Source organism: Malaclemys terrapin, chromosome 11 (assembly GCF_027887155.1).
Source record: "Malaclemys terrapin pileata isolate rMalTer1 chromosome 11, rMalTer1.hap1, whole genome shotgun sequence".
NCBI classification, from domain to species: domain Eukaryota; kingdom Metazoa; phylum Chordata; order Testudines; family Emydidae; genus Malaclemys; species Malaclemys terrapin.
In genome coordinates this window covers 55,187,523-55,204,484 of record NC_071515.1, presented here as the reverse complement: position 1 = coordinate 55,204,484, position 16,962 = coordinate 55,187,523, and positions in this window count along the sequence as shown.

The window sequence follows — 16,962 nt, the reverse complement described above, 5'->3', positions numbered from 1 at the left end:
AGGATTCTGCTTTAATAGCTTTAACCAGAAGGAATCAGTCTCTTTAGCACAGAAAAAGCCTCCTAATGGAGTCTGCAGATACAAGTATTTAGAATTATATAAGCATGACAGAGGCTACTTTACAGTCTTACACTACAGCTCCTATACTGCATATGCCAATGATGTTACTTTCCAATGGCTACTGCTAACAAAAATGCTAAAGTTAAACACTTGAATGTAATGTTTTATTCACAATGAGTAATGCTTCTCACCAAATGAAGTGATAGACTGCTGCACAAAATAGGTACTGTTTCTTTTTAAACATCCTAGTTTTCACACTAAACACTATTTCCTAATGTTTATATTTCAAGAGGGAGGCTTAGTGATTGAGCACTTGGTCACACAAAAGGTGTCTTATATACTCCAGGTTCACAAAATTATCCATTTTATTTCATAGCTTAACTATTTCATAATTGCTCATATTCAGTTTCTTACGGGCTTGAATGATCTCTGCTTTTAATGTGCCTCATCTCATTTTTAGCCACATCAATCCATGAGTAGATCACTACAATCACCTTGAATTACTAATGCTTGTCACACACTTTAATCTCTTCTAAAAGGTCTTATTCCTTATGTTCTTACATCTCTTAATAGTTTTCATTTTTTCTCTTTGGATTTTAATTTTCATGCCAACTGACTCAAGAAAGGATGAAGCTTAATTTTCTCTTTAGTAAAGTTTAAAAAGAATAACAAACTAAAAGTCTTGTGTTACCGTATTAATAAAAAGATAAAATTGCTTTTTTATAAGCAATGATTTTGCTTCAAACCATGTACAAAGAGAAATGAAGCTATTCAACTTCAGGTAACTAGCTCTGTCTGGAAAAATATGATGTCTTAATAAAACAACAAACTTTTCAAAGTTAACAACACATGCAAAAACTAAAACACAGAGCTGCATGTGAGTAGCCAGCTGGCGTAGCACTGAGAACAGATATTTATCTCAGGAAAAGGAACCACCAAACAGGGTTTTAGTTCATAACAAACCCTTCCACACAGAAAAAAAACATAACAAAAAAACCCAACAATTTTATTTTAAAAATGGACATAGTTCCTTCCAATCTTCAAGGGACCCAGGCAGGGCCAGTTTAGACAATGGAGACAAATCTGCAGCTGCATAGGGAGGATCATTCTATGATGCACAGGGAGACAGGGTAGCTCAATCTATGCTCATATTCCTGTCTTGCATCATGTAGCCCATGAGCAAGTGGCTTTGTGCTGCTACAGCTCTATAGGAACAACAACATGAGCACTCTTTGGGAACTAGGATGTCTCCCATTTACTGCAAAAACTCTCCTGCCTACTGTTCAGCAGAAAACTTCCATCCACTATTACCCCTTCTTCCTTCACACAGTCCAGTTCTGGATGCATATGCTAATCTCCTACATCACTCAACCACCGCCTGTGGGACAACATTTCTTAGCTGGCAGAGTAGAGTTGTTTGAAGCAGCAGTAGATTGAACACTGAGGGCTAGATTGTACTCTGCTCCTCATCCTACACAATCTGCCTCAGAGCTGTTCCATGTAGCCAAGGGGTTCGCAATTTGCTCCTGTCAGCCCTGTTCCACAGGCCTGCACAGGAGGGCAGGACCATCACCCTGCTTCACCCCAGCCCTTCTTCACAAGTTGCTCCTTAGAGATCAATATCCATATAGTAAATGATTTCAAGGGCATCTGGGTGTGTGGGCCAGGGTTTTCATCCTGGGCCTTTCAATCACCCCCCTCATGACACTTAAAATAAAAATCAGCTTGGGCCACTTAATTGACTATAGATTATTCATGTGAGTATGGCGTTGTAGAACTGGGAACCAAGTCCTATGCAAAGGAGCCAAAGCCACTGGTCTTAAAATGAGGCATTTTTAAAGGTCTGCTGCTTTGCAAATTTTCTTTTTACTCCTGTAACTCAAGATGGTTGAGGCAATAAACAAGAGCAAATATCCCTTCTATAGTGATTGCTTGCTTCAGACTATGTGAAGTCTCAGCATGTGGTTTGGGATATTTATTCCCGCATGCGAGTTCAAATCTTAGCACCATTCATTCAGCCGTTTACCCATCCAAGGTACAGAAATCTAGTACCATGCTGCTTACCAGGTGGGAGTCTTCTAGAGTATAATTAAACAACAAATTCCTGTCCATTTAATGGGAATGTTAAAGATCCCACAGCACTTTGTGTACGTGTGTGCTCTGGTGTCTTTGGCCTTCCTCCACTCATCGTTACACAGCATGTTTTATGCCCGTTGGCTACCACACTTAAACTAAGAGGTGACTGCATTTCAGCACTTCAGTACATACATAGTTTGTGAGGCATTTTGGACACCTTTGGGATACACAGCTGCTGTATAAATGTGAAATATTATAAAATAGAATTGTTATTTCTAAATTTAATTTTCACTATTTTCAAGAGAGCAACAGTTTGCAAGTCACGATTCTGAAGTGTTCTTTTATCTCACTTCTTAACCAAATGGTATTTTTACAACTAAAAGTACTAGAGGTGGGGAAAAGTCAAAATATCCATTCTTTTCACATACCATCAAAATGCCCACTGAAAGTGAGTAACTTAACCTATCCAATGTATGAAAATGTGTATATGGAACCTGTCTGTTCAGTACTCAAACTCAATACCCGCAAGTATATTCAATTAATATGCAATTCAATGCATTGAATGTGACCATTCAATTGAGTAGGAATGGTACCAAGGCAGACACAAACATACATTGCTATCCTCTAAGTACTCTCAAGTCTCAAAATACTGTTAGCTTTCATATATAGGGTGCAGGCCAATACTATCCTTACACCTCTTCACACAAGGTGCCTATTAATGAGAGCACAATTTACTTTTTTAAAGTACAAAATAAAACAGACTAATCACTAAGTTTACTGCGTATAAAATGTGGCATTGTAATAGCCCAGGAAGTCCTCTCTTTTCATTAAACAGGATACTACAACAGTTCTCTGCCAACGCACCTCATCCCTGCTCAGAAGGGACCACCTCTGGAGATGATAGACTAGTTCACTCTATGTGCCTATTCACACTTCATCCTTTTTGCTGAAATTGCCAAAAAGGGTGCCAATTATGATGGTGCTTTTTCTGATGTGGAAACCTTAGCTTTAGGATCTAGACCAAGACCACCAACTAATCTTATTTAGGTGAACAAACAACTGTCTGAGGTTAATGACTGGACTGGATTTGAGTTGGTAACTAAGTGAAAAACTCATTATTCCAGTTCCAAACCCTGAGGCATCCAGTTCTGAGGTAACAACTGTCTGTTTTCTCTCACTGTAATTTTCCCTGACATTTCATCCTTTCTTGAATTAGTTCTTTTTCCTCTCTCAAACTTTCCCTCTTCAAATCATATTTTTTTTCTTGATTCCCTTTCAGATTTTCACCTTCAATGGTTTTTCTCCTCTCACTACCCATCTCTTATCCTCCCTTTTTCCATACTCTTTTTATTCACCTCTTTTGCTTCCATTTTTCCATTGTTCCTTCCCATTAAGCATTTATTTCCCCAGATCAATTTCCCCCTCCCTTTCCTCCTTCAGCTCCTTTCCCCCATAATCTCTTTTGTACCCTTCATAATCCCTACTATTAACCTATCCCCATCATCTCTCCTCTACCACTGGTCATGTCTCTGCCCTCTTTCCTCTTGCAGAGAAGGTTGATGTGGTCACTGCTGAGGTCATGAGGCAGGCAAGTGAGAACCAACTCTGGCCTCTTCCATCTGTCTGCACTCTCTGCTTTCCCTATGGTGTAGGAGTGAGAGTGCAGGAGCAGAGAAAGGGTAGAAGAAGAGACAGCTCCAGCTGCCTACACAACAGCCATTATTGTGTACCCTAGTGTCCAGGGGAAGAATTACAGACAAAACCTTATTCACTCCTTCCTAGACATGGGAGAGGTTAGCAGAGCTGTGAAGGAGTGAAAGACTGAGAAGCAAATGAGCATCAAGTGAAAAGAATGACACTTGGCAGGATTGCCTGCCAGGATTTGAAACTGTGGTTCCAGAGAGTCTAGATATTAGTCTAGGAAATCTAACCTGATACTTAGATTACTAATCCATCCCAATTTAAAACTTGCAGCCTTATTCCTGGGGAATGTCTTTTCAGATAAGTGGGACATCCAGTCACACAAGATTAAGCACATTAGCTGGATGCTTTTACTGAAATGATCAGGAGTAAAATTATTCTGTTGATGTTTAAATTGCCATAATTTAGCTGAAGAGATAACACCCCATTGAGATGAATGGGGTCAGCTCATTTGTTGTGGTGCTATTATTTCAGCCTGTATGCAAAAGCAGTAAGAGATTGCAATGCATCAATTCATATTCAGGTTATCGTCACAAGCAGACGGCATGACTTTTTAATGAAGGTATATATAAAAATTTTAAAATGGGGTGGGGGGAAGAGGTGCTACCTCATGCACTTATGGATATGACAACCAGGAACACAATGCCAGGTGATCTTGAACAGTTAATGAGAACTAGCTCACCCAAAGTGAACACAGATGGAGTGGCTGGCTGATCAGGGAACAAAAACAACCTCAAGATATTAAATTATTTTTAGCACCATAGTATGCATTATGAAATATCTAATAAAAAGTATCCTTATTTACTATGGAGGTTTGTGCTGCACATTGCAGTGTTGAATTATGAATAAGAAGGATTGCATTTAGTTATCCAAATGTTAATACCTCTCTTTTAATTACTAGTGCTTAATATCTGGAGTAATAATATTCATGTACAGTCAAGTAATAATAATAAAATAATCATATTTAATCCCTAGCCTTTTCACTTGTTTTTGAATCTAAACAGTTTAGGATAAATCTGAACTGCAGTGGCAAAACCTAACCTAAATTTCCCAAGAAGAATAAATGTTCTAACATTCCAGAGGTAATCATTGTCCTTAATAACACCTAATATGATTGAGGCTTTTAACAAAAGGGCTGCTGCAGTAAAAAGTTTCAAGGCAGCTCATAATTTAACTTAAAAAAAGTCAGTCAATTGAATAAATGCATATTATTAATAAAGGTAGGTATGTGATGGGGTATGCAAACTCTACACCCAACAGGGGAAACTAAGGGTTAAAATCATTCACTGGAAGAAGGGAAAAGATCCTGCACAAACTGTCTGAACTGCCAAAGCTAGAGGCAATTTGGTTGAAGGTACAGGCCCAGGCAGGGACATGTGCATCCTGGAGATGAATGCATGACAGTGCAGATGGTGTTGATGGAAGGACTTTAGCTTTTTCAACCATGGTGTCTTTTTCTGGGAAGGAGGACTGCTCAGAAGAGATGGAGTCCATCTGACCAAGAAAGCGAAGAACATTTCTTGACACCAATTTGCCAACCTAGTGAAAAGGATTTTAAACTAGGTTCAAAGGGGGCTGGTGACAAAAGCCCACAGGTAGGCATAAAAAAAAACCCCAACCTTAATAGAGGGCTAGATGTTGTGGGGAGGGAAAAAATGGAAAATTACAACAGGATCATAGAAGCAACAAAACAGAAAACAGTGGGAGTAATCCAGGGCCGCCCGGGGGACGGGGGGGGGACGGGGGCAATTGGGGCAATTTGTCCCAGGCACTGCAGGGGCCCCTATGAGAATATAGTATTCTATAGTATTGCAACTTTTTTTATAGAAGGGGCCCCTGAAATTGCTTTGCCCCAGGCCCCCTGAATCCTCTGGGCAGCCCTGGGGTAATCTACTCAACCTCTTAGATGTTTCTACACAAATGCAAGGATTATAGTGAATAAACAGGAACCACAATTATTACTACATAAACTATTCCATGATTGGAATATTGGAATATAGGGGTGTAACAGGGCCCTGCTACACCCCCATCTTCTTCCCCACCGAAACTGCACACACAGTCCTCCAGGTGTACTCTCAATGAAGCTTTATTTCAAGTCCCCTTCACCAATATCACCACTGTCCCCTGTGCTCCCACCTATTTACAGTGTTTGCCAAGGTTTAGGCCCTCTCAACAGGATCTGAAGAGAATAACAGTCTCCCTACTCTGAGCCCTCTTCCTCTCATCTCTCCTCCTTGCACTTCCTTCCTGTGCCTCTTATCAGCCCTGGGATAATGGGACCAATTGAGTTCTGACCCCAGCCAGCCCACCAGCCTGATTAGGTCATTATCCCCAATCAGCTTCTCCTGGGGCACTAATTAGCCTCTACGTGATCAGGTTGTAGGTCGCATAGTCACTCCCTGAACTCTGTCACAATGAGTATAGCTTTTTCAGGAAGGAAAGGCAGGGAAAAGGGGGGGGGAGGTGTTACATTATACATCAAGAGCATATACACTTGTTCTGAGGTCCAGAAGAAGTGAAAATCAGACCAGTTGAAGTCTCTGGCTGAAGATAAAAGGGGAAAACAACAGGGGTTGATGTCATAGTGGTCTCTAGACCAACTGACACACAGGCCTACTGGTAGTTCATTACTCTGTTAGCAACTCTTGTCAGGCTGGATAAACTCACTACACCTAGCACATTGCTCTCATAGTATTTATTAAGAGCATCACAGCAGGCATCAAAAGAAAGCTTATACCACACTAGTCATCAATAACCATTGTGAGATGTATGTACAGGTGTTATTTAAGAAGTTGTATGTAGGTACCAAAAATATGTTTAGAATTGGTGTCCCAGGCAGAATTGACAAGCAGCTTTTGCCAGACAAAGGCGTTGTGGAATCAGTTATCCACACTGTCTCTACTGTAAATTAAGCATTGTGAAACCAACACAAAGGAAGCTCCATTTATATATTAAGTCAACAGGAAAAAACAGGTTGATGGGGGAGTGGGGAAGAGGAGAGAAGAGATCTGAACTCAGCATGGGAACACACCAGAGAGAGCTGTCTCATCTCTCGGGTCAAAACAATGACTTTTGGGAAAATATAAGGAGAACCAAAATTACTTTTTGTCATCTATTTCACTGAAGGACACTCTTAGCGAAGTGGAGTGATTCATGAATGCTATGGATCCTGGTTTTGACTGAAAACCAGCAAACTCAGCAGGAAGTCTTTGAGGGTGAGAAGCCATTGCAAACAAGAATTGTATCCTGCTAAAGTTACATTTATTCTCTTTGGGTATATGAAATTAGGTCGATTTTATAGAAGTCGATTTTTAGAAATCGATTTTATACAGTCGATTGCGTATGTCCACACTAAGCGCATTAAGTTAACGGAGTGCGTCCTCACTACCGTGGCTAGCATCGACTTACAGAGCGGTGCACTGTGGGTTCCCACAGTTCCCGCAGTCTCTGTCGCCCATTGGAATTCTGGATTAAGCCCCCAGTGCCTGATGGGGCAAAAACATTGTCGCGGGTGGTTTAGGGTACATGTCGTCAGTCGCCCCTCCCTCTGTGAAAGCAATGTCAGACAATCATTTTGCACCTTTTTTCCTGGGTTACCTGTGCAAATGCCATATCACGGCAAGCATGGAGCCCATTCAGCTCACCGTCACCGCTGCTATTGTGAGCATTGTAAACACCTCGCGCATTATCCTTGAATATATGCAGAACTGGGCTAATTGACACCAGCACGAGGAAGATTTTGATGAGAACATGGACACAGACATTCCTGAAAGCACGGGCTGTGGCAATTGGGACAGCATGGCGGAACTGGGACTGGTTGATACAGTGGAACGCCAATTCTGGGCCAGGCAAACAAGCACAGGTATGGGATGCTTAATCATGTCCATTTGCTCCCCCATTAGCCTCAGCATCGCGTCCTGCCTCCGCTCTTGGCGCTCACTTAATTCTTTCCTGGCCTCTGCCACTGAATGCCTCCATGCATTAAGCTGTGCCCTATCAGTGTGGGGGGACTGCATAAGCTCGGAAAACATGTCATCACGAGTGCATTTTTTTCACCTTCTAATCTGCGATAACCTCAGGGATGGAGATGATAGAAGTGTAGAAACATTTGCACCGGGGGAGATAAAAAGGGAGAATAAAATTTAAGATGATACATTTCTGAGAACAAAAGAGAGACTCTTTCACAGTGAATCAAGCAATTCACAGCAGACAGCACATGTGCTTTAGGTACAAGGTCGCATTTTGCCTTTTATATTGAGCGCCTGCCGGTATGGTGACACATCACACACGGCTGGGCAACAGAATTCAGTTTCCAGGCAGCCATGATAAGCCAAAGGGTACGTGGGTTTGGCTTTTAAAGCCTTCATAATATGTGGGAATGTTTTCAAACTGCAGCACCCTCCTTTCCCAGAGCAAGCAATGGGTTGGGTTTCACATTTAAAAGGAGGGGCTGAGGCTTTCGGGTGCATGTGCAGCACACATCTACCCCCACCCCACCGCGTGGCTATTCTCTGGGATGATCCCTTTTAGCCAAGCGCAAACAGCCCAGCATGAACGGGGTCCTTTTACTGTTCCCTTACAAAAATTCCCCTATTTCAATCAGCTGACCATGAATGATATCATTCTACTGGGGCTAACACAGAAAGATATAGACCGAATGTTGCTTGAATACAACCAAAACCCAGGACCATTCGCTGCCATGCTTTGTGCTGCAATGTTCCAGAATACTTGCTACTGGCTTGGCGTGGTAAAGTGTCCTACCATGAAGGACAAAATAAGGCAGCCCTCCCCAGAAACCTTCCGCAAAGGAGAGCTTAATGGAGATGTCCCTGGAGGATTCCAGCTCCATCCCCAGTATCTGTACTGGCCGCGAATCCATCCCAGTTCTTGAGGGCAAATCAAACATTAAACACTACTGCTTTTAAACCCTGTACTGTAGTTACAAGTGTGCACTCACCAGAGGTGTCTTCTCTGGCTTCAGGGTCGGGGATCCCGCCTTGGGAGGGTATTGGCTCCAGGGTGAAGAAAAGTTCCTGGCTGCTGGGGAGAACGGATTCACCACTTGTCTGCTACGTATTCTCCTCCTCTTCCTCATCCGCAAAATCCTCCTCCGTGTTGTGTGAGACTCCCCCCTTGCAGGTGTCCACAGACAGTGGTGGGATAGTGGTAGGGTCCCCACCTAGAATGCCATACAACTGGTCATAGAAGCGGCATGTATGGGGCTCTGACCCGGAGTGACCATTTTGCCTCCTTTGTCTTTTGGTAGGCTTGCCTGAGCTCCTTAACTTTCACACGGCACTGCTGTGTGTCCCTGTTGTAGCCCCTGTCCAACATGCCCTGTGAGATTTTGGCAAATATATTTGCATTTCTTCTTTTTAATCGGAGTTCGGCCTGCACAGATGCTTCTCCCCATACAGCAATCAGATTCAGTGTCTCCCTTTCGGTCCATGATGGAGCTTGTTTGCAATTCTGGGGGGACTGCATGGTCACCAGTGCTGCCCCCATGCTGACCAAACAGGAAATGAAATTCAAACGTTCCCGGGGCTTTTCCTGTGTACCTGGCTAGTGCATCGGAGTTCAAAGTGCTGTCCAGAGTGGTCACAATGGAGCACTCTGGGATAGCTGCCGGAGGCCAATACCGTTGATTTGTGTCCACACTACATCAAATTCGACCCAGCATGGTCAATTTTAGCACTACTCCCCTCGCCGGGGAGGAGTACAGAAGTCGATTTTAAGAGCCCTTTAGGTCAATGGAATGGGGTTGGTTGTGTGGACACAGTCATTTTTAAAATTGACCTAACGCTGCTAAATTCGACTTAACCCTGTAGTGTAGATCAGGCCTTAGGAATATGGTATGCTTTGGGTTTTTTTGTAACCAATTCTGTTCTCACTACCCTTACTCTGTATCCCTGATATCTCTGTTCTTTGTTAATAAACTTATTCTTGGTTTTATTATAAAATCATCTTGGTGCTGTATTATTAAGTAAAATATGACTCCTCAGCTGAACCAAACATGCTGAAGTGTACACCTTCTCTTTGGAGACAGCAAACTTGGTAATTTCTGTGAGTTCCCAGTAAAAGGGACTGGATGCTACAGGGGAATGCTCTTCCAGGGAGCTTGAGGATTGGGATGAACCTAAAGTTAACCTTCAAGGCTAGTAGAGTCTGGCAGAGCTTCTGAGGAGATTGTTTGAGTGGCTAAGAGACTGGTGTGACTGCTATGTTTAGCACCAGCAAGTTAGATGTATTCAAGTCAGCAGGGCCTCAGGAAGTTCATCCTAGAGTATGTAAAGAATTAAATGAAGCAATCTCAGAACCAATCTCACTATTTTCCAGAACTCATCATAGAATATCAGGGTTGGTAGGAACCTCAGGAGGTCATCTAGTCCAACCCCCTGCTCAAAGCAGGACCAATCCCCAGACAGATTTTTTTACCCCAGTTCCCTAAATGGCCCCCTCAAGGATTGAACTCACAATCCTGGGTTCAGCAGGCCAATGCTCAAACCACTGAGCTATCCCTCCCCAGGTGAGGTCCTACTGAAGAAGGGCAAACACAGTGCCTACGTGACAATGAATGGGGGGGAGCAAGGAAAAAATACCAAGCAGCTGCCTCTCATTAAGCAGTCCTATCAGTAAGAGTAGGAGTAAGAGAGGTTTGGGCCTATATAAACCAGACTCAGCTCATTTCAATGAGGGGTGAGGGGGAGAAATATAGGTAGGATAAGAAGCAATCAGTAACAAGGGAGATTTAGGTTCGATATTAGGAAAACCTGTCTAACTGTAAGGACAGTTAAGCTCTGGAATAGGCTTCCAAGGTAGGCTGTGGAATCCCTGTCACTGGAGGTTTTTTAAGAACAGGTTAGACAAACACCAGTCAGGGATGGTCTAGGTATATTTGCTCCTTCCTCAGCACAGGGGGTAGGATGAGATGACCTCTCAAGATCCCTTCCAACCCTACATTTCTATGACTGTATAATACTATAAGAACTTCTAGTTGTGATATTCTAAACAGCAGGTTTGAAGGAAGGGGAGGAAATAAACTAGATGGGTTTGCAGATGGGAAAAGGCAGAAGAGTCTTCCTGATCACTTATGTTTGGTATTTTTAAAGGTAATTATCAGCATAGTGTCTATGCCGAGATTGTAATAACAATTTTTCTCATACTCACCTGCAGAACACTTGGTTTGTTGAGCTTTGAAGCAAATAGCACAAAGCCCTGGCTGGGATGATTTAGTTGGGAATTGGTCCTGCTTTGAGCAGGGGGTGGACTAGATGACTTCCTGAGTCCCTTCCAACCCTGATATTCTATGATTCCCTGAACCAAACCATAAGGGTAAACATTTCATTTTTGAACCTAATCAAATCAGGCACCAGCTCTTACTTATCCATCTGTGAAAAAGCTGACTGCCAAATACTTCCTGAAGCAATGGGAGTACAAGCAACTTTATTTTCACTTCTCTGAAGAAAGAGGAATGGTTTTATTACCTGAAAGCTGGGGGACGGAGAGGGGGGAAATGACCCCCTTAGGTTTTGTTTAGGAGAAGTCAAGGATGTGGGTTTGTGCCCTGAGAATAAGGCACAGTCTTTTGTGAACCTTTCCCAAGGGACTTTGAACAGTAGAATCTGCTTGCTCTCCTGTTTCTTAATAGATGGAGTTGACTAAAATAAAGTGATGCCCACTGACCCACCCATAATAGTTCAGATTCAAAATATCCATTCACCAAATACCCCAAAATCATCTCCAGAAGGTAGTTCTTCTAGGAACAATGGTACTGTAAACATGTGGTTGGTGCCATAACATCTCTCTGAAACAGACAACTTCAGAAGGCAACAAACAACATGATAGCACTGGCACATGCAGATAGTAGTCTGAATAACATACTACTACATTTAATTAATATGTTTGGCCTTGTTTTAGTTAGAACTACGTCATGCAAAAATTGATTATTATGGTGATCTCCATGATCCACTTCTCATCTGGCAGGGTTTTGTTTTTGGGGGTTCTGGAGTTTTTGTTTTGGGGCTTTTTTGAACCACGCAGATAAGTGTTCAGTGATTTATTAAAAAACAGCGTTGATTAGTTAAAAGTTCTGAATATTATTACAGATCCTTTGAAAACAACCTATTAATTGAACTACGACACATTTACTTGGACATTTTAAACAAATGTAGAAAGCTGGCAAAATCAAGCTTAGCAGAAGATGGAAAATATAGTGGCTAGACAATCTTAAACTGACTCTCTTGCAAAATTTTCAAGAGAAATTTTAATAGCTAGTACTAGTATGTGCCTTGTCCATGCAAAACATGGGGACTGATCCTGTGAACTGCCCCAGAGAAGCAAGCCACTGCAAAGGGGAAAAATAAGTAAAATACATGCTGCTCTTTGCTAGGAATGACATGGAGATGCACTGACTAAGCAGGAGTTATAAAGGGATCATGCCTCAGGCGCACAGTTGGAACATACATAGTGAACTATCCCTTATTATAGTGCAGTGCTTTTCTTCCCCGCTTCTTGCAGTGCTCCTGGTCAAATCTGCTAACTGGAGTGGGCGATGAGAACATGGCCCCGCCTACTCTCTCTGCCCTTCTTTCCCACTTCTCGATCTACATATTTTTATAACCCCCATTACCATAGTATCCGAGTGCCTCACAAATAGAGCAGGTCAATTGTTTTCATCATCTACTTTTTTCCAGAAAAAAATGCAGATCCAGCAATACCAACATGTTTCATGAATTTGTTTCGCTGTCACCTAATCATTTCAGTTGAAAGCCCCTCTCCAAAACTGAGATTTTCAAAATGAAATGTTTTAATTTCAGTTCAAAACAACTTTTCATTTTCATATTTACATTCATTTTATCAAAAAAAAAATTTAAAACATTTAAAAATGCTCAAACCAGATTGTTTCATTTTGGGTAGAAACATTCTGTTCAACCCAAAATGAATTTAAAATTTTTGATTTGCCAAAAAAATTGATTTTGGTTCAATGCTAAAAAAGTTTTCTTTCTGATTTTTTTAAATTGTCTGCAAACCAAAACATCCATTATTCACAAAGCTTTACTCAAACATTAATATATTTATCCTCAACACCCTTAATAAGCACCAGAGGAAAAAAACTATTATCTTAATATTACAGCTAGATACCTAAGGCATAAACAGAACTACCCTAGGTCACACAAGATAAGCGTTTCAAATTGGGGAGTGAAGCTAAGGCCTTGTCTACACGACCAAGTTTTGTCACCAAAAACTGCCTTTTGTTGACCAAACAATGCATGCATACACACTGTGATGTGACTTTTGTCAGGAAAGATGCCTGGTTTTGGCAACTAAATACATTAACCCCGATGAGAGAAGTCTTTTTTCCTCTATATTTTTCTCAACAAAGTGCCAGTGTAGACATCACTCTTGATTTCATTGCTTTTAATTGGATTCCAGGAGGTGTCCCACAATGCCCATCTCTGGTCAGCAGTTTGAACCCCACGGCCTTGCAGCCAGGTAAAGGAACATCCGCCCTCCCCCTTAGAAGCCCCAGGAATTTTTGAAATTCCATTTCCTGTTGGCTCAGAGAGGTGTCTCATCACATCTTCTCAGGTGACCATGGTGGGTTATTGCACCAAATACTCTCCCACTTGGACCACTGCAGAGCTCTTGGATCTGATCTGTATATGGGGAGAGAAGGCTGTGCAGATCGAGCTGCGCTTCACCCATAGGAATTGGGATACCTCGGGAACATTTCTCAAGGCTTGTGCGAAAAGGGTTATGATCGGGACATGCAATGCAGAGCAAAGATAAAAGGAGCTGAGACAGGCATACCAGAAGGCGAGGGAGGCAAACCGTCACTCTGGTGTTTCATCTAAGACCTGCTGGTTCTGTAAGGAGCTGAATGCTATCCTCGGTGGCAACCTCATTTCCATTGCCAAGAGCCCTGTGGCTACTTCAGAGGGAACGGATGCGGTAGAAAGATGACCTAACTTGGAGGATGAAGTTATTGATGAAGAGGTGGAGTTAGACGAGGAAGTGCAGCTCCTGGTGGGGTCGCCCGCTGGGGCAGGCAGCCAGGAACTGTTCACCACTCCAGAGGTATCTAGGCAGTCTCAGCTATCGCTCTCTGGGGAGCAAGAAGCATGAGATGAGACTCCTGGTAAGTGGCTTGTGTAGTGAGGAGCTGGGTTCAGAGTATGGAAATGTGGGAGGCTGGCTGTGTTTATGTGAGGTGGACATTTCCCTGTGTAGCTAATCAGTACAGTGGAACAAGGTGTTGATACACGCCGAGATCTCACGGGAATCCTCCAGAGAGATCTCCAGGAAAGTTTCCTGGAGGTACTCGGTAATCCTCTGATGAAGGTTCATGGCAGAGCTGCTTTGTTCCTTCCCCCACTGTAGGAAACTTTCCTGTACCATTCTGCTATCACTTGTGCAGGGACCAAAGCAGCACATAGGCGCTCAGCATAGGGAGCAGGGCGGAAGCCACAAGCATGGAGTAGATGTACCCTTGTTTCCCTGCTTACACTTAGCAGTGAGATGTCTGCTAGAATGCCCCCCACCTGTGGAAAAGTGCGGGAGAATTTTAAAATGTTTCCATAGAATGCTGCACCACGACCCTTGCAAAGGGTGTGCTCTCTTTTCCCCATGTGGAGCACTCACCATGCTTTGGCTGTTCACGGAGACGTGTGCCTGGCTAGGGTGAGTGAGAAAGTGATTGCAAGGTGATTGCAAAAGGTGTATTATCTGAAATGTTACAATGCTGTGTGTGAATTTAACAATCCCACTTCTGTGCATTGTCCCCTATGCTTCACCAGATGTGGCCTTCAGGTACACCCCACGCACCACTGCCGAGCATCTCTGCCAGGTAAGTAAGCACCCAACACGTGGCAAAGACGACATGTTTCGGGAGGTACTGTAGTGCTCCAATGCAGAAAAAAGGAATGTAAGGAGTGCTGGGAAGCTGAACGGGCAGGACAGAAAACATTTGTTAAGGGCGCAACTGAGAGGATGATTAAAGTAATTGAGGAGCAAACGCAGATACTGCAGTCCTTAATAGTGCTGCAGACTGAGCAGATCCGTGCTCACCCTCCCCTACAGCACATTCAGAACACTTTTCCATGCCCCTCCCCCCCAAACTCCGCCCGCACATTCCTTTCCACTTTCTGGGACTTCTCAGTTTCCCCTTCATTCCACCCCTCGTACAACTGTCACAATGATAGCTGGACCTACACATAATTGTGAAAGTCTGGCCTTTCCTGGTTCCTCCTTTCCCAGTAGGAATCTGTGTGTGCTGTTTCTTGCTCAATAAAAGCAACAAGTTTTTTAATGGTGAATCACCTTTATTTTTTTCCCTACAAATTCAGATTGCAGGCACTGCCAATACATGCACAGGCATTTTAATCATTGTCTCACAGGAATATAAGGCCCAAAATGACACTATTGCATCCTAGGAAAACTAACACCAGTGACAGATACATATATCACTGGTGCTCATTGTCGAAGTCCTGCCTCAAAGCCTCCCTGATTCTAATTGCCCCCCTCTGAGCTCCTCTGACAGCCATAGTATCTGGCTGCCCAAAATCAGTGGCCAAGCGCTCTGCCTCAACACTCCACCCCTGAGCAAACCTTTTACCCTTAGCTTCACAGAGATTATGTAACATACAGCACGCAGCTATGACCATGGGAATACGATCCTCATTAGGTCTACCCTGCCATAAAGGCATTGCCAGCATGCATTTAAAATCTGCCAAAGACACATTTAACTGTCATCCAGCACCTACTCAGCCTGTTGCTGAACTGCTCCTTATTTCTGTCCAGGTGTCCTGTGCAAGGTTTCATGAGTCACAGCTGTAAGGGATATGCCAGGTCTCCCAGGATCACTATGGGCATTTCATAATCCCCCCACTGTAATCTTCTGGTTTGCAAACAAAGTCCCCTCTTGCAGCTTTCTGTACAGGCTGGTGTTCCTGAAGAAGCGTGTGTCAGGAACCTTCCCGGACCACCAAGCATTGCTGTCAGTGAAACGCCCTCGATGATCCACAAGTGCCTGCAACACCAAGAAGTATCCCTTCCTATTAATGTACTCTGTCGCAAGGTAGTCTGATGCCAAAATTGGAATGTGTGTGCCATCTATCACCCCTCCACAATTAGGAAACACCATTTCTGCAAAGCCATCCACTATCTCACGCACATTTCCCAGAGTCACAGTCCTTCGTAGCAAGATGCGATTTATTGTCCTGCACACTTGCATTAACACAGCCTTAACAGTCGACTTCCCCACTCCAAATTAATTCACAACCGACCGCTAGCAGTCTGGAGTCACCAGCTTCCACACACACTTCTCTACTGAGAGGGCAGCTCTCATTCTGGTGTCCTTGCACCGCAGGTCTGGGATGAACTCCGCACATAATTCCAGGTGGTTTTATGCATCCAAAAGTTCTGTAGCCACTGCTCTTCATTCCACACTTTCATGATGATACGATTACACCATTCAGTGCTTGTTTCCTGAGCCCAAAGGCTATGGTCTACCCTATGCAGCTGCTCTGTGAATGCCAAAAGCAATCTAAAGTTGCTCCTATCCTTATCATGCAAAATGTTGGATGCCTGCGAGTCTTCTTTAGTTAGGAACTTGATGATTAACTGCACTGCCATCCCCCAGGTCTTCATGACAGTTATCAGAGCATAGGAGAGCAGTGCAGGATCCATCTGTAACCGTGCCTTCGTGGGTCACAACTGAGAATACCAAATTCAGGACAAACTGCTGAGAAATACGCCAGACACACCCCAAAATTGGTGGTTATTCTCCCATAAGATGTACCAAACCAACAACACAAGTAAGCTTCTGTTTCACCACACTGTCAAACAAGAAGTCAGAAAAGCAGTTTCCTTAGACATTCCAGTCCTTGTATCACCACCAAAAACACTAGACTTAAAGATGAGTGGTTCTTTAAAATTAATTTAATCAAATAAAAGGTTCTTCTGATTCCAAAGGGCCAGCCACACACCCAGGTCAATATACAACTCACATCTTACCCAATAAGCATGCTTTTGCCAATCCTTTAGTATCTAAAATCTAAAGGCTTATTTAAAAGACAGACAGACAATAGTTAAAATTGGTAAAGGAATCAAATACATACAATCCTG